This window comes from Oratosquilla oratoria, chromosome 11 (assembly GCF_046742065.1).
Source record: "Oratosquilla oratoria isolate Oo_2021 chromosome 11, ASM4674206v1, whole genome shotgun sequence".
Classification (NCBI taxonomy): Eukaryota; Metazoa; Arthropoda; class Malacostraca; order Stomatopoda; family Squillidae; genus Oratosquilla; species Oratosquilla oratoria.
The window spans coordinates 5,507,312-5,527,311 of record NC_134787.1 but is presented as its reverse complement, the minus strand read 5'-3'; positions in this window follow the sequence as shown (position 1 = coordinate 5,527,311).

The window sequence follows — 20,000 nt, the reverse complement described above, 5'->3', positions numbered from 1 at the left end:
GGACGTTTGGGCCAGCATTCTCATCCTTTCCCAGTGTCCAATTCCCCCCCCCCCCCTTCTGCTCCTCCTCCTCTTCCTTCGCCCCCTTTTCTCTCCCCGTTCCCTCCTTTCCCCTTATTTAATCTCAAGCATTTGTATCTCAACTTGTACTTGAAAAAGCTGTAATAAACGAAACGTCGTACAAATAAAGGCTCCGTCCTCATATGGTGTTTATCTCGTCAATATGTACATATATACATATATATATATATGTATATATATATATATATGATATAATATATATAATATATTTGTATATGTATTTATATATATATATATATATATAATTTATATATGTATATGTATATATATATATATATATATATATATATAATTTATATATATATATGTATATATATATAATATATATATATATATATATATATATATATATATATATATATATATATATCAAATCAACCATCCTGAATCCACTGCTGAACGAAGGCATATATATATATATATATATATATATATATATATATATATATATATATATATATATGTATATATATATATATATATATATATATATATATATATATATCAAATCAACCATCCTGAATCCACTACTGAACGAAGGCATATATATATATGTATATATATATATATATGTACAGTACATATATACATATACATATACATATATATGGTTAAACTTTGCAGCAGCTTCTGCATTCACGAGTTTCTTGTTGACATGTTTAACTTTTCTAATACTTGAACGTTGAATATCGTTGGGTTGACTTATTATGTGTCCAAACTTCATTTGGAAAGAATGTAAAGACAATACTAACTTCTTAATTTTACTAGTAGAGCTTTCGCCTAACTTTAGGCATCTTCAGTACAAATTGAATACAAATAGTAAAGGTGACAATAATACTATTTGTATTCAATTTGTACTGAAGATGCCTAAAGTTAGGCGAAAGCTCTACTAGTAAAATTAAGAAGTTAGTATTGTCTTTACATTCTTTCCAAATGAAGTTTGGACACATAATAATACAAATCAACGATATCCAACGTTCAAGTATTAGAAAAGTTGAACATGTCAGCAAGAAACTCGTGAATGCAGAAGCTGCTGCAAAGTTTAATCATATCTGCCTGAAAGAGGACCTGCTACCCTACTATTGTAATATATATATATATATATATATATATATACATATCTATATATATATAACTATATATATATATACATATCTATATATATATATATATATATATATATATATATATATATATATATATATATATTGGAGAACAGTAAACACCAGATTCAATTGAAGGGTTTATTAGCCCGACGTTTCGATTCCCGTCCAGGAATCGTCTTCAGGGGGTATAACGGTTACAAGAATGTGAACTCCTTATGAATTGCTGAAATGGTAAACCTGGGAAAGGTTCACACCTTCAGTCAATTGTACAACGCATACATTGCAATAATAAAATAATATAAAAACAATAACAAAATACAATAAAATAAAATAATACAAAAATAAAATACATTACAATACACATTAAGTACCAATTAGAATAAAATAAAGGTTACAATATTGAACATAAAACAAGCGAGGAAAAGTGACCAAAGGTGACACATAGAAAACAACAACAGGACATGGAGTAAAAAGAAGTGGACCAAATGTCCGAACAGAAGAATCGGTAACAAACGACTGAATTAACACCACAATACACTACATAAATACATGGCTGTGAACAAAAACAAGAGTAGCAAAAAGCCTCAGCGTAACACTAACGTAAATACTTCAGAACGTACAACAGGACCAAATGTCCGCAAATAAATGTCAAGGGTAAACGGCTATATAAAAACCAAACAAAAATACGGAGAGTAAATGGCAGAAAACATAAAGCACGTGTGACAAAAACATCAAAACAACACCCAAAAGTAAAAAACAGAACCTAATCCAAAGACGTAAAAGAAAGAAGGTGGACCAAATGTCCGCCGAAGTAGGAAGTGGTATATATCAAATCAACCATCCTGAATCCACTGCTGAACGAAGGCCTCTTTCATAGCATTCTATGATTCATACGACCGCGCCAACATCTACCAACGTCATTCCTTCAAATTTGTCAATTTTGTCTCCTCACCTTCTGTCTGGTCTCCCTCTTCCACGCTTCACATTTCGCGGCGTCCACTCAGTAACACACTTGCTTCATCGATCATCAGTCGTTCCCACTAACTTACCTACCTATTTCCACTTCCTCTCTTTTACTGCCTCCACAATGTGTTTCACTCTAGTCTGCTCTCTCACACAACTTGCTCACTTTCGGTCTCTCAGCGTCATTCCCATCATTGATCTCTCCATTCTCCTCTGTGCATTCCTTAGCTTTGTTTCCATCGCCTTTGTCTCAATTAGTTGGCTCATCGCCTGTAAATGGTATAGAGTCGAATACCCGCATCTGAAGCCTGCTTGTTCTCTCGGTTGGTTTCCATCTGAAACTTGACTTAGTCTATTTGTAAGGATCTTGGAGAATACTTTCTATACATTTGATAGCAAGCTAATCGGTCGATAATTAATAAGGTCCTTCTGGTCTCTTTCTATGAAGCAAAATCACTATAGCATTGCACCACGATTCAGGAACGCTTTCCTGACGTAAGCACTGGGTGTACAAATGAGCTAACTTAATATAAACTTTTTTCCCTTCGTCTTTCAACAGATCTATCGGTATACCGTCTTCCTCGGGTGCTTTTTCTCGTTTCGTATTTTTAGAGCAAATTCTACTTCTTCCTTTGTAATCTCTGGTACACTACTAACGTCTACAGATGAATATACTGATTCAACTACGGTATTCAGCGTGGAAAGCTCTTGGTAAAATTCTTCTACTCTTTTTACCATTCTGTCTCTGCCTTTAGTTATTTCTCCATTTCTATCTTTCAAACATCATTTGCAGTCTTCCTAGAGCATGCCTACGCTCGATCCCTTTAATGATTTTTCCTTTCCGAAGAGTTGTCCAACCGCATTGCCTCATGTGCTTACGGGCAGTGTGCCACCGAATGTGAGTAAGCGCTATCCAAGCAGATTCAAGCCTTGGACATTAAACAGCGTAAGGACTCTCTCAGAAAACCACAGGTTGGAGACTTTAATGGAAGAACTAGACAACATCAAGTGGGACATCGTAGGACTGAGCGAAGTACGAAGAGCGGAAGAAAATCTGATACAATTACAAGATGGTCACCACCTGTTCTACTATAGAGGTAAGGACAAAGAAAGATCTAGTGGAATAGGATTCTTGATAAACCGAGAGGTTGCTGGTAACGTTGTCAAGTTCAGTAGTTTATCAGACAGGGTAGCTTGGATTGTGATTAGGCTATGAAAAAGGTACACTCTAAAAATAATTCAAGTTTATGCACCAGGTTCACAGAGTACAGACAATGAAATTGAATCCTTCTATGATAATTTAAGTCAGGTAATGAATCAAGAAAAAAGTAAGTACACGTTGGTAATTGGCGACTTTAATGCTAAAGTTGGGAGAAGATGGGAGATGAGTCGTGCATTGGGAAGTTTGGAGTGGGTGAAAGAAATGACAGAAGCGAGATGTTAGTAAATTTTGCAGAGAACTACAACATGAGATAATGAACACTTTCTTCCAAAAGCGCGTAGGTCGTAAATGTACGTGGAGAAGTCCAACTGGAACAACGAAGAACGAAGTAGACTTCATATTAGGAGATGAGAGCAAGAGCATTAGCAATGTTACGGTGATACATGATAGGCTGTACAGCTAAATTCATTTCAGAGCCGAGATTAATAAACTAGTTTTAAAAAAGAAAATACACCTTGCAAAGTTTAAGGATAATAAGAAGGAATTTCAGTTAGAAATTGAAAATAGATTTGAAGCTCTAAGAATTAACAAGGACACCGTGGAAGATATGAATTTGAATTTAGTGAATATCATTAGAGAATTGGCAGAGAAAGTAGGAAGTACAAAAAGTATTAGACAAAACAAATATTCCAAAGCTACAGATGACCTGATTAAAAGGAGGACAATGCAGATTGAAAGCAGGAGAGACGAAATAGAAATAGTAGAACTAAACAAGCTTATCAACGAAAAAGCAGAGATCAGAGAAAATAAAGAAAAACATGGATGAAATAGAGGAAACTATTCGGAAAGGTAAAAGTATTAAAGGGACTGAGCGCAGACATGTTTTAGGAAGACAACAAATGATATGTTTAAAAGATAGAAATGGAGAAATCATTAACTGCAGAGACAGAATGGTAAAGAGTATAAGAATTTTACCAAGAGCTTTACTAATCGAAGACCGTAGTTAAGTCAGTAAATTCATCTGTAGACGTTAGCAGTGTACCAGAGATTACAAAGGAAGAAGTAGAATTTGCTCTAAAGACTATGAAACGAGGAAAAGCACCTGGGAAAGATGGTATATCGATAGATCTTTTGAAAGACTCAGGGAAAGAAGTTCATATTAAGTTAGCTCAGTTGTACACCCAGTGCTTACGCCAGGAAAGTATTCCTGAAGCGTGGTGCAATGCTATAGTAATTTTGGTTCATAAAAAAGGAGACCAGAAGGACCTTAGTAACTATCGACCGATTAGTTTACTATCATATGTATATAAAATATTCTCCAAGATCCTTACAAACAGACTAAGTCAAGTTTTAGATGGAAAGCAACCAAGAGAACAAGCAGACTTTAGGAGTGAACACTCGGCTCTAGACCATTTGCAGGCGATGAACCAACTAATCGAGAAGTCCTTCGACTCGGTAGAACAAATAGCAATACTGAACTCGCTACGCAAGCAGGGTACAAACGAACAGATCGTAAGGGCTTTAGAAAAGATTTAGACAAAAGGTACCACTATAATTCGCCCACATAAAGACACAGAAAATATCAAGATCGAGAAAGGAGTACGGCAAGGCGATACCATTTCACCCAAACTATTTATAGCTTGTTTAGAATAGATTTTCAGAGAGTTGAATTGGGAAGGAAAGGTATGAATATCAATAACGAATATTTGAACCACCTAAGATTTGCGGATGACATTATTCTTATTTCAGAAAGAGCAGAAGACTTGCAAGACATGTTGAGTGATCTGAACAAGGAAAGTCTCAAAGTAGGTTTAAAAATTAATCAGAGTAAAACCAATGTAATGTTTAAAACGAAAGTTCAAAGTAAAGAGATCATAATCGATGGTGAGAGTCTTGAAGAAATTGAAGAGTATAATTATTTAGGCCAGGCGGTGAAAGTGACAAAATATCATGATAATGAAATAAAAAGACGTATTACAATCGGTTGGAAAGTGTTTGGTAAGTATAATAAAATCCTGAGAGGCTCTCCACCTTTATGTTTGAAACGTAAAATCTGCAATAATCTACGGGTGTGAGACTTGGAAACTGACGAAGGCAATGGAAACAAAGCTAAGGACTGCACAGAGGAGAATGGTGAGATCAACGATGGGAATAACGCTGAGAGACCAAAAGAGAGCAAGTTGGGTGAGAGAGCAGACTAGAGTTAAAGATATTGTGGAGGCGGTGAAAGAGAGGAAGTGGAATTGGGCAGGTAAGTTAGTGTGAACGACTGAAAAGCGATGGAACAAGTGTGTTACTGAGTGGACGCCGCGAGATAGGAAGTGTGGAAGAGGGAGACTAGACAGGAGGTGGAGAGACGAGATTGAGAAATTTGCAGGAATGACGTGGCAGAGGATGGCGCGGTCGTATGAATCATGGAATGGCTTAGGATATGGCTGATTCGATGTATATATATATATATATATATATATATATATATATATATATATATATATATATATATATATATATATATATATATATATAAAACAGCGGCATGCCACAACTGATGTGTCTTCGCTATACCAGGGGTTTCTTACTTTCCGTTGCGTAGGAGTGGGGATGGTGACCGATTATATACATACCGGTATATATACGTGTATGAATAAGGGGAAAAATATCGAGGCGCTCCTCAGGTATCCTTGGTTATGGAAACCTAAAAATGTCCTCTACTACTTCTGCATACTTCTGGAATAAGATATATTAAATGTTTTATATATTGATGTATATACTCATATATTCATATGTTTTCTTGTTCGTAATAGGGATAAACACTTGATAAGACAAACTTCCACGAAATTTTTCGTCATCGTTTCTTTAGACACTTTGACGTGGCAACCCTGAATGTTTAGGAATTTTAGAATTAGAATTTAATATTTGATTTTTCCCAGACAAATTTTAGAACAACCAATACCAACACAAAATTTGTCTGGGAAAAATCAAATATTAAACTCCCTTATAATGAATCTATACATGCCGCATCTAAATTATTACCTAGTGACCAAATTAGGATCACTTTTAGTTACCCAAATAATATTTTGAAAAAAGTAGTAAATGTCCATCACAGAACATCCAATAAGGACAACCCCGGATTATATAAGATACCATGTCTCGATTGTGATAAAGTGTACTGGGGACAAACGGGACGTGATCTACCCACTAGGATCAAAGAACATAAAAATTCTTTAAAATACGGCCAAGAAAACTCAGATGTATTCCTCCATTCTAGTCTTTTAGATCACAGAATAGATTGGAAGAATGCAGCTACAGTATACAAATCACATTGCAGTTTCAAAAGAAATATCATTGAGTCCTCATTAATAAAACAGTTTCCAAATTATAATACTTCTAAAGGTCAATGGTCACCAGATGCCATTACTAGTATGGCAGTTAATAAATTCATCTCCACAGGACGAAACGTCCGACCTCACTCAGGGCAAGTGACCTGAGGCTTACTGAGTTCCCCACTGTAACTTCCTCCTCTGTATATAACCCCTTGTCTATGTACCCTATAATTGTAATTGCTGAAGAGGACCACAGTTAGTGGTCGAAATATACGGTTTACTCTGTATCTCAGCTTATCTTTCTCTGAGAGTGAGTTTAAGTTTTAATATACATATACATATACATATATATATATACATATACATATACATATCTGCGTGACTAGGCAGGGATAAGCTCCGCTTACGAATCTTATTTCCTGTTCCCATTCACGTGAACTTGTCAGAATATATATATATATGATTTCAAGAAATCTACAGCGACAATGGCGTTGTTGAGTTTATATTGGAGCTTTAACTTCTATGACCCTCTCCAAAAGACTCTCATACCACCTCCAGAATGGCGCCATCAAAACACATATGACAAAAGAACACAAAACCACCATCACCAGACAAACACTAAACGAAAACACTAAAATAATCTACAAAGCCCACGACCCCCTTCGCCTTAAGATGCCCAAAGCAGTGAACATATACATCGAGAAACCTTCCATTAACATACAACTCATGCCCACAACCACACTCCCAAGCAGTAGACGCACATAACACAAACAATAACACCCCTTTCCACAATCCACAAGGAAGTTGCTACTTCCACGTACGCAGCGCTACGGATCACGGCTACTTGAAATGACCTCTCCCAGTGTTCGGCCAATATACGGCCTGTATTTAAACCCCTGTAATCACCACTATTGTTACTCCCTCCCTGAGGATGACCGAGTAAGGTCGAAATACGTATAGGAGAATTAAAAAAGAGAAAACCGCACCCAATGTCTTTTGGACACCTTCTCAACTATTTGGAACCACCACAGAAACGTGTTGCACGAGAGAAATTAAAGCTCCAATATAAACTCAACAACGCCATTGTCGCTGTAGATTTCTTGAAATCATGTATACAACATGGCCTCCTACCAATATATATATATATATATATATATATATATATAGTAGGACACTTATAGCAAGAGGTTAATAATCAATAATATGTATGTGTTTTGTTTTTCCAGGTTATTTCCACCTATTGATGGACGACATATTAACTGGAATTCTATTCTTGATCAAACCAGCTCCCTGTCAGCACCAGTGTGCTCAATCGTGTCTGATGATAATATGATGAGGACAACTAAAGTCGTGGCCATGTTCTCGTGTTCGATCACACGAAACAGATGTAGGACATTGACAAGGTAACTTCATGAATCATTCAGAGGATACATTTAAGATAAATTCTTCGACGGTTACCGGGTATGTAGTTGTGTTGAAATTGTTTTTCTGTCATATGTAGTTGAAAATACGCTCCCCATTGATAGCTTTCCTGATACAGGAGAAGAATCTGTATGCTGATGAAAAATTACTGCGCTTTTTTATATCTTGTCGCCTGACAACGTGGCTGTACGCTAGCAAGTATCAAAGAACCTATGTTGCCTAATTGTACAATTAGTATGTAAACACATATTTCCTGTGTTCGAGATGGACTGGAAATGGACGATTTTAGTCCTTAGTAATCATGATATTCCACTATGAATACCCAGGAGGAAAATTAGATATTTTTACAAATTATATTGATGGTACGATATTGCAAGGAACGATCTAATTACTTCGCCTCAAAGGTAAAATTTTCTAAGGCCGGATGATATATTCACCTTATACACTTCAGGAACTTATTCTGAAGGGACTAAGGTCACAACATATCAAAATGCAATTTATTAACCTCTGTCATATGATTATAGACCCTAAAGACTAACCTGGAAACGCCAGACGATTTCATTCTTCATAGAGAAAAGTATCAAGATGGCTGATAATACTTTACTAGGGTGACGTACTTTACAAACCTTAATGCACCTAACACCACTTTAATCACTTCAACTCCCAGGAACGTCACTATATGAGAAAGAGAGAGAAGATAAAAATTATCTGAACCGTGACTATTCATTGTTATGAGTGCTCCAGCTGTTTTCTGTGAAAAATTCCAGCATGTCTGGATAGACAGACAAGTAAAGAGACAATGCTCCAGGCTCCTTCCTATGGAACACTGGGTCCAAAACTTTGGAAACTTCTGTACCCCTTGAGGTATTCTATAGTGGAAGACGTACCTTGTCCCCTGATATACACACCGAAAGTAAAGAATGTACCTAAATATGGGGGAAGAATTTTTATATATATATTTTGTTCATTTCATCGTTGATTATGTAGTATACTTTGGATAGAAAAGGTTGATGTATATTCTGTCCATATGTATATGCGTCATACCTTAAGGATAGGATATTATCAATCTTGGATTGTCATATAAACATTACTAACATTACAAAATCTGCTCTGGAAACATTCATAATTACCAATACCCATGACACTAAACTTGACAATCACCATTATATGTATGAAATCATAAACTACATGGGTATGAATAAGTAAGAATAAGATTTATTACATTTTCCAATCGCTAATATAGGCCACATTGACATGAATTCCTGTCTATGAAACAAGGTATGATGATTTCTGGAACCGGTTTCCATAACTTAACAAAAATTGTTTCAGGATTTATTTACATTTCAAACTTGACTGGTTTTACATTGCAAAAAGCAAAGTTGAATGGATTTTACATAGAAAAAGAATGGTGAAGTGTGCTGTTTTCAACTACCTCTCAGAGTACTGGTCCACGAAAAAATATATATATATTGAGGCAGGAATTCCCTTCAATGTCTTCGCCTCAAACTACGTCAGGAAAGAGAATATCGAAGTTCACGCGTGGAGGAAGAAAGATGGTCCTGGTGGCTCTGCAGCTCGCTGTCAAAGCACTGATAAGCCTAAGAAGCTGACGAGCATGAAGAAATACTGCACTGAAACTGTGAAGGTTCCTTGGCTGAGAAGACACTGATTTGTCGCGAGTGGCTTTAGAAAAGTTTTAATTTCGTCAAAGCAACGAAATTTGGATATTCGGCTGAAAAAGTTTTCATTTTTGTGTTGCTTGTGAAACAGCAATTCGCATCGTTCTGCATTTATGTTGGTGTGCGTCGTAGAGAGTTGATCTGTTTTACTGATTTGCTCTGGTTTATTCTATTTGGATTATCTTAATGTCATTGGAATCTTGATCAAAGGCGGTATTTACATTTATATCAGCACACTATTTGATATCCATTTAAAAAAGAATTACATTGATATCTATAATGGCTATCAAATATATGCCAAATGAACCTGCATCTGTTTAAGGACCGTTATACAACAGTTCGTAAACTATGTGCGTAGGTCTGTGTCCCGTCCTTTTAGACATCTACATTATTAGAACTACCCATCTGTGGAACAAAGACTGCCTCCCTCTGGTCTCCAGTACACATACTTGTTACCTCTTATTCAAGTCTTCACTATGGAAGTACCATGGATTTTAAGGGAATAAATTGACAGTCGCTTGATTAAAAGAGATATTGTCACCCGATATAGACAATGTTCATCAAGAGAGTGTTTCACGAAAATAAACGAAATACCTTGACGACAGCCTGAAATAAGATGGAAAGGGCAACAAGATGCGGAAGGAGTTAATAAAGTCCATATTTCCTGAGGGTTTCGTGTTATGCCTAGCGGTCACGTATCAACCAATTTGGAAATCACAGAATCTCAATTGTACAGGAAAGGATGTGGATATGCTTGGCCTTACGAACAGAACTTTCCGTTGCTCAAGAGTGATTGTGTTTGTCCGCTTGCACAAACTGTTAGGACCTAATGTGATTTCGTTACCTTGTAGCAGGTATTGACACACGATGTAGGTAAACATTGTGATGTTATTTAGTACATTGTTTGAATATATATGCTATTGTTATTGTTTTGTTCGTGTATAGGACAAACTTGTCACTATTGAGACCCATAAATGTATAAAAAAATTCAATTCACCCCACCCTGAAATATTCGTAGTTTTAAGATCCTGTATAAAATTACAGTAATTACTTGTACTCTATGATAAATCACTTTTCTCCAGGTTTCTGTTGAAATATATCATAAGGAGACATCATACCCCATATAGTAGAAAATTATGACAAGTGGCAACTCAGGATCGAGGACAGAAAGGAGAGAAGGAAGGAGACAAAGAGGAGAAACACCCAACCACACGCACGCACACCCACACGCGTACACACCCACACACACACACACACACACACACACACACACACACACACACACACACACACACACACACACACACACACACACACACACACACACACACACACACGCACGCACGCACACACACACATACAAACAAACAAACATACGAGTACACATACAAAAATCTAAACATGATAATTGGAAATTAAGGATTTGGATGAAGTTGGAAGTGTACATTAATTTTAGGTTGGGTATGAGAATTGCTCCTTTCTTGTATACTACAGTTAATTAAATAAATATAATTATGTAAATGCACACACCCATACACACACTACATTCTACCATATGCACTGAATAAGTTGACACCAAAGACGTTTGCCACCAGAAACAAGGTGTCATGACGGTAAGATTATTACCATAACCTTCTAAAAAAAATGTAAACAGCACAATCAATATGAAAAGAGGCGTTTGTTTTGATCATCGCCACCTAAAGGTTCTAATGTATTGCCTTTTGTTTGTACGGGCAGTATAACAGCGATGGTGAGTATATATATATACATATATACATATATATATACATATATATACATATTTATATATATATACATATATATATAATATATATACACATAAATATATACATATTTATATACATATATATATATATATATATATACATATATATATGTATATATATATTTAAGAACATGTAAGTTTTAGGCGTTAAACCACCTGAAGAAGATGAATATATACACTTACATAGTAAAAACATTCGCAGAAAATTACAAACTGAAGAGTTTGATGGAGGAACTGTAGAACTTAGGCTGGGATATCGTAGTACTGAGTGAAGTTTGAAGCTCGTGTAGCTGGAAGACAGTCACTGCTTGTTGTGTTACAGAGGCAACGAAAAGGAAAGATTCAATGGTGTAAGATTCTTGAATTGAGGGCTTGTTGATAACGCAATGAAAATCAATAGCTTGTCAGATAGGGTAGCCAGAATTTTGATTAGGCTACCAAAAGATACACTAAAAAAAATACTTTAATTCAGGTATACCTGGAATACAGTATTTTTAAAAGTACACAAGTTTAGAGTTGAGAAAATGACATCATGTATCTCTATGAAAACCTGCATACATACATACATACATATACCAACGGCTTTTTTCCCCTTACAAGAGAGGTAGCCAAAAACAAAGGCATAGAATCACTCCCACACATCCCTTCTCCACATACTCCACTCCCATTTACTCCACTCCCTTTTATCTTGAGGATGTAATTCAGGTAATGGATCAAGAAAAGAATAAATGCACGTTGGTATTCTGACTTCATTCTGAGTATGGATGAAAACATGGCAGGTGATTTTTGCTTTGGCAAGCTTGTGTAGGTCGTAAATGAAATTTGAGAGGTTCAAATGAAGAATCAAAGAACGAAATAGACCTTATAAGAGGAACAGCGTAATCAATATTACTGTTATGAACGAAACAGATATATGTAGTGACCACGAAATGTTAGGATGCACACTTAAATTCAGTTTCAGATCTAAAAGAAATAAATTAGTCTTCAAGAAGGATATAATCATTACAAGAATAAAGGATAACAATAAAGAATTTAGATTGGAAATTGAAACATATTTGAAACACTAAGGACACCATCGAGGTTAAGAATTGTAATTTGTCGAGTACCATTAGGGAGTCTGTGGAGAAAGTAGTATACGAGTATAAACGCGAGGGAAAGCAAATATTCAAAAGTAACAAGTGACCTAATGAAAATAAAAAGATACAGATTAACAACAGGAGGAATGAAATAGTGAAAACTGAACCAAACAGACTTGTCAATAGACAGCAGAGATCAAAGGAAAAGAAGAAAAATATGAATTATGCGCAGAAAACTATTCAGTAAGGTCAACATTTTAGGGGAGGCAGCATATTATTTCTTTAGTATATTTGAATGGGTATGTTAAGTACAGAGGTAGAATGATAAAAGGAATAGAAGAAGTCTTCATTTATTTTTACTTGTCAAATACCACAGTTAAATCTATGAATTAATTTGTAGCCGATACTAGTGTACGAAAAAATATGAAACAAGGGAAAGCACTTTCGGAAGATGGCATATCAATAGATCTTTCGAAAAACATAGTGAAAGAAATTCATTTTAGATACTCAACTGCATGCCCATTGCATACACCAGTAAAGCGTTCCAGAACCATGGTGTAATGCTGTAATAACTAAAGGATTACAAAGGCGGAGAATGCCGACAGGAGACCTTTTGGTCCATATCTAGGTCGGATGCGAAAAAAATCACAACAATGATAAAACAATAAATAAAAACTACTTCACAACAAAGAAGAACAGAAAAATTGTATAGCCACTAATCATTTAGTTTGTTATGAAATGCATATAAACTGTTTTCTAATATTTTTACGAGTAGACATACTAAAAATCTAAATAAAAACCAGCTAAAAGAACAGGTAGACTTTGAAAGTAGGTAATTTATTATATACCATCCGCAACAATGGATCAACTGACCAAGAAAACAAAACGACACTATACGATAAACCTTTGTGTTAGCTCTTGTGCATAAGGAAAAGTTCTTTGAGTTAAAAGGACAATTGGCAATACAGTGTGCGCAAACGGGGCGCAAATAAACATCACAAAGGTTTCGCAGAACTCGTCGACACAAATACAGATCACGAAAATGAAACAAAAATGCGTACCACAATTGATCTGAAAATGTTTGGTAAACATAAGAACATGGAGAGAGGCCAAGTTAGGTATAGAACCAGCAGCGATCTAAGTGTGTAAGAGTTTGAAATTGACAAAGGCGATGGAGACGAAGTGTACCCAAGAGAATAAATAACCTAATGTTTGGAATAACACTGAAGAGGTCAAGGTGGATGAAATACCAGACTGGAGTAAAAGATACTGTGGAGGCGATAATGGAGTGGAAGTGAAATTAGACGCCGGAGGAAGGCCATATAGAAGATAGAAGGTGACGTGGCAGAGGTTGGCGTACTCATGCCACTCAAAGAAGTGTTCTGGAGAGGCCTATTTTTTGCAGCGGACAACAAATGACTAATATCTGATGTATATATATATATATATATATATATATATATATTCAATTCTCCTCACTGTAGTTCTGACTTTGGAAGGGTGATCAAAAACCAACTGTCCAAAGTTATCCATTTTGATAACACAATTTGACGTTTCGACTTCAAGGAGTCATTCTCAAAATAATTACAATTCAACACAACACAATTAAACAGGCACAGAACAACTACATTTTCACGGACTGAACAAGGCGACGTCTTTCCATATACATGGAAAGGCTTACAATAGGAGGAGGAGGGGGAGAGGGAGGGGGAGGGGAAAGGGGTTCGGGGCAGTAGGCAATGTGAGAGAGGTGGACATAATCCCACTATTGGTGGGATTAGTTCTCAATTCTTGATGTGCTATTGAATAAGGGAATAGCCGTTACAATATTAGATTGTACATTAATGCTAGGAGCATCCTTAATTCTCTAACATCATTACATTATGTAACTATTTCAGTGTTGTTAACAATGGTTGCTCTATCAAGGGAAGATTGATGCTCGTACTGAAAATTATTTTTAATCGCTCCCTGTTGGAGATGGAGCGTTAGGCGACGGCTGAGAATACAGGTCGTAAACTCAATGTATGCACATTTGTAGAGCGCGCAGTCTCCATAATTACAGTTGAATCTGTACACCATATTGGTTTTTGACAGAGTCCCAGACTTGCCAGACAAATAATTTTTTCAGCACTAAGGAGCAAGTGCGGGGGTTCTTAAAAAAAAAAAAAAAAAAAATCACCATTCGTAAGACATGGCTGTCTTCCACCTGTTTGAAATTACTGAAGACGGTGGAAGATGATGTTGAAGTTCATCTCACATCTCCGACTCCATTCCCATATTCTGTGGAGGTCATCTTGCAGCGATCTGCAATCTTCTTCTGTTCTTACTTTTTTGAGTAATTTGGCATCGTCAGCAAAGAAGTTCATGTAATAATTTACTCCCTTATCCATATCATTTATATATAGCAAACATTAAAAGAGCCAAATACAGAGACTTGCGGGACGCCACTTTTCACTTCTTCCCAGTTCGAATTTTTGTCTCTTAGTACCTCTCTCATTTTTCTCCCAGTTAAGAAATCCTTCATCAATTCCAGCAGTTTACCTTGTATTACTCCTACTATTTCAATTTTTCTTATTAATTTTTTATGTGGCACTTTGTCGAATGCCTTTTGCAAATCCAAGAAGGCGCAGTCTGCCCAGCCATCTCTTTCTTGTATCATCTCAATTAATCTCGAGTAAAAGTAGATTAGATTTGTGGTGCACGCTCTGCCACTTCTAAAGCCAAATTGTTTGGGGTTTATTATTTTATTTTCTTCCAAGTGGTTGGTCCATTTGTTTCTGATGGCCTTTTCGCATATTTTTGCTATTGTGCTTGTAAGGGATACCGGTCTGAAGTTTGTAGGATCTTCCCTATTTCCTCCTTTATACAGTATATTGGTACTATGTTTGCATCTTTCCAATCTTGCTGCACCTTTCCTTCTTTGAGTAAGAAGTCAATTGTCTTTTATAGTTTATCTGTCAGTTCATCTATACACTCTTTCAGTATCCAATTTGCGATTCCATCTGGTCCATGCGATTTCCTGGCATCTAGGTTTTCTATCTGATCTCTTATTTCTTTTTGTGTCGCCTTTATTTCTTTCATCGTGGGTGATCTTTCTTGTTGTTCATCTTCCCAAGATTATGAGCTCTCAAATGTAAAATAGACCTGAAATGTCTGATCATAACTTCTGCCATCTCTGTGTCGTCTATATATGCTTTATCTCCTTCACGCAATTTCACTATATCATGTTTATCCTTTAGTTTTTCATTCATATATCTGGAAAAAAAAATTAGGTTGATCCTTACATTTGTCTATATCTTTTTCATAATTTATTTTTTCTTTCCTGTGTATATTCACAGTGCCTTTCTGAATGGAGAATGGTTGTATATGGAAAATGTTGTGATGCATGAGGTGGATTGGACGGGGGAATGGGGGTGAGGTAGTGTGTGTGAGCAAAATTTTTTGACGCAGCCCGAAGGGATTTCTCCCCGTCCTCTCCTTTATATGGGGGGACGGAGAGGGGGGTCGCCGATTTAATGAAGTGGCCTTGCTGTGGATGTGCTGTGTCCTGCGACACTGCTTCTGACCCAGGGCAGTGGACAGGGTGCAGGGATGACCCGTCATCTAGGAGGTGCTAAGATGGGAGGGAGGGTGGAGGGGTGTGGAGTGTTTTCGGGGATGAAATGGGTGGGAATGTTTTTGTGTCTTGTCCTTTTTTGCTACCCCCCTGGTAAGGGGGAAGAAAGCCTTGGTATATGTATGTATGTATGCCTTTCATGATTCTGTAAATGACCAATAGATCTCCTCTTTCTCTTCTTTGTTCCAGGGTTGGTGTGTGTTTGTGTGTGTGTGTGTGTGTGCGTGTGTGTGTGTGTGTGTGTGTGTGTGTATGTTCGTATGTGTATGTGTGCGTGTGTGTGTTTATATGTATTCAAAGTCATCTCCACCAATAAGTCACCTATTCTCCTTGTGATATAAATAAAAACAAGATACGGAGAGTGTGAGACTATAACCATTTCCCTCAACCAATTGTCGTGTGAACTCAATGTATATTCATAGATGTACTCCTAAGTTCATAATGTTTAGTAACTACTCAGAGCTTTTCTTGTAGTATCTTAAGTCCAGACCACTTACTCTTTTTTCTTATTTGATTTCATGCCCTCTGTTACTCGCAAAAAGTAAAAAAGTGATGTTTATTTTGTTCTTCTTTTGATCTTTATAATATTCGTCTTCTTCCTCATCTCCTCTTTGCCTCCGTCACATCTTCTCATTTTATTTCTTGGAATTATGAATGTTTACTTTTGTCTAGAGTTATGCAAAATATATGAAACATCAGCCAAAAATCTAGGTACCTTGTTTCATCAAAATTTTCTTGTATCATTTGATATCTAACGAAAAATATCTCCAAGCCTTTTATCTATACGTAAAAACCACTCTTCTTCCTCTGTGGTAATCACCTATTTGATTATTTTTTGTTTTTATTCCCAGAAACTTACGAGGGTCTTTGATCTGCTTGCTATTTTTGTAAGGATCATACTCCTACTCTTACTTTTTGTCAAGATCATTAAAATAATTACCTTTCAACTTGTTATCACCGATTCTGGAAATATCTCGACATTCAATCAACTCAAAGGAAGTACGATCAATGTTAATCCTCCAAGTACCATCACTGTTTCTATATATATAGTGATTTTTAAGTTTATAGTGAAGATCCCGCAGCATCTATCTACTAATGATGTGTTCTCTAATCCTCAGCACGGCTTCCAGAACGTGATCTGATAATCCTATCTAAGTCTAGATAGACTTTTCTAGGTAGATACGAAGAGGTTTATTGTTGAGTAAATATAACACAGATTTTTTTATATATAATCTGGTACAAGCCTCTGACCTCCACACTCTGTCTGTCTCTCTCTCTCTCTCTCTCTCTCTCTCTCTCTCTCTCTCTATATATATATATATATATATATATATATATATATATATATATATATGTGTGTGTGTGTGTGTGTGTGTGTGTGTGTGTGTGTGTGTGTGTGTGTGTGTGTGTGTGTGTGTGTGCGGAGTGGGAAAGATAGGAGTCTGAGTCTTGAGTTTATTCCTGACTAGTTTCGCAGGTATGCTTTTTCAAAGGAATGGTGTACAAACAGGCTGTGGGCATTTTGTAAATGGGGTGGACCTCACTACCTCCCCGTGTTACCATAGTTGGTGACAAGTGTAAATATTACATATTCATTGTGGCAAATGTGATAATGATGATAATGCTTAACAAGTGACAAATATGATGACAACACTAATAGTAACAATGAAAATATTAATAGTAATTGTAACAGTGATAACAATAACAAAATATAATAATAACAATAACAATAACAAAATAACACAAAAACAAAATAACACAAAAACACAAAAACACAAAAACACAAAAACACAAAAACACAAAAACACAAAAACACAAAAACACAAAAACACAAAAACACAAAAACACACAAAAACACACAACACACAAAAACACAAAAACACAAACACAAAAACACAAACACAAAAACACAAAAACACAAACACAAAAACACAAACACAAAAACACACACACACAAACACACAAACACACAAAAACACAAACACAAACACAAAAACACAAAAACACAAAAACACAAAAACACAAAAACAATTAGCAATTAGCAATTAACAATTAACAATTAATAAATAATAAATAATAAATAATAAATAATAAATAATAAATAATAAATAAATAAATAAATAAATAAATAAATAAAATAATAAAATAATAAAATAATAATAATAATAATAATAATAATAATAAATGTTGAAAATCAATAATGATTAATAATATTTTGAATATAACGAAATAATCATGATAAAAAGAAAAGAATAGTAAGGATAATGATGAAAATATTAAGTGGTGAAGGAACAAAGTAGAAATAATGGAGGATACGTGAATTGGTAGCATGTGAAATATAGTATGGTAGCATGGTGTAAGAAGAAACGTCAAAGTAAAAGGAAGGAAGCTGGAAAGGGTAGGCAGAAGTGGGAAAAATATATCTACTTACGAGGGTCTGGGAAGCCATTCTTGGAGGGCAAGTGTCGCGGTAGATTTTGTCCATTTTCAGTCACCAGTTCTCTTGTTTGTGTTTTTGTGGTTGGCAATGTAAAGTGATTCAATTATTTTCCGTTGTTTCTTGTGTAACCCTTTGGCTAGAATGATGGATCTCTCCCAGTTTGGTAGGTGTCCCTCTGTGTCTATGTGGTTGACTAGAGCGTTTGTTTCTCGGTGGTGTCTAATGTCCGCTTTGTGTTCCCTGAGTCTGTTGTTAAGTCCTCTGTATGTCTCTCCGTAGTATGCACTGTCGCATCCATCGCAAGGAATTTTGTATACGATGCTATTGTCATGGTTCGTTTTGGTTTTGTTTATGATCAAGTATCCTATTTTCTTCCCTGTGTCATTTACTATGATAAATCCTGTCTGTCTCAACGTTTTGGAAAGCATGTGAGAGAGGCCAGAGTTAGGAACCACAAGGCATCGTAAATCTGTCCTCTCTTCACTTTCTTTTCTCTGTCTGATTTTAATGGTTTTCAGCAGTGATGTCCCTAACATGCCCTCGGGGTACCTTAGGTTCCTGAATGCAGCGCAAATCAGACAGAGGAAAGAAAGTGAAGAGAGGACTCGCAGTAATGGATTTAAACTGGACAGATTTATGATTAGAAGGAACTAGGCAGGAATTGGTTTACTAATATGGTGGTCAACGAATGGAAAAGACTTAGTAACCATGTATTGAGCGCTGAAACTATCACTTATTTTAAGAAACGGTTAGACAACTTTATGGATGGGGATGACAGGCCTAGTGTAGGCCTCATAGTCTCTTGCACTCTCCTTCATTCTTATGTTCTTATATTCCTTCTTTGCAAGGTCATTTCATCTGGGGATTTTACTGGAATGTGCTTTCACTAACTGTTGCTTTCTTTCTTGTCAGGGTACGCTCCTTGTTATCGGGCTGCCGTTTTCTTTTGCCTTTTCTTATTCCTCCCCCCGTTTTGTCATTATGTACATTTCTCGACAGTTTCCCGCAGTCATTCCGTCTCCTACAATCTCTAGATGTACTTTCATTTTCATGTTTCACTTATATATACATATATATATATATATATATATATATATAATTTTTTTTTTTTTTTTTTTTTTTAGGTGCTCCCCTTTTCTGTGAATTTCGGCAGGATTTGATCTGATTTTCCAGTTTCAGTTGGCTTCTTTGCGACCATTCATTTGATCACCAGGTGGTATTTGTCCCACTTCCTTTCTACAGGGTGGTCTTCCGGTGTAGTTTTTCAACTTCCTCTTCCTAGGCTTTTATTCCACTTTTTACAGTTTTTAGTCTTTTTCCTTTTCTCTGCTTTTCTTCTTTATTCT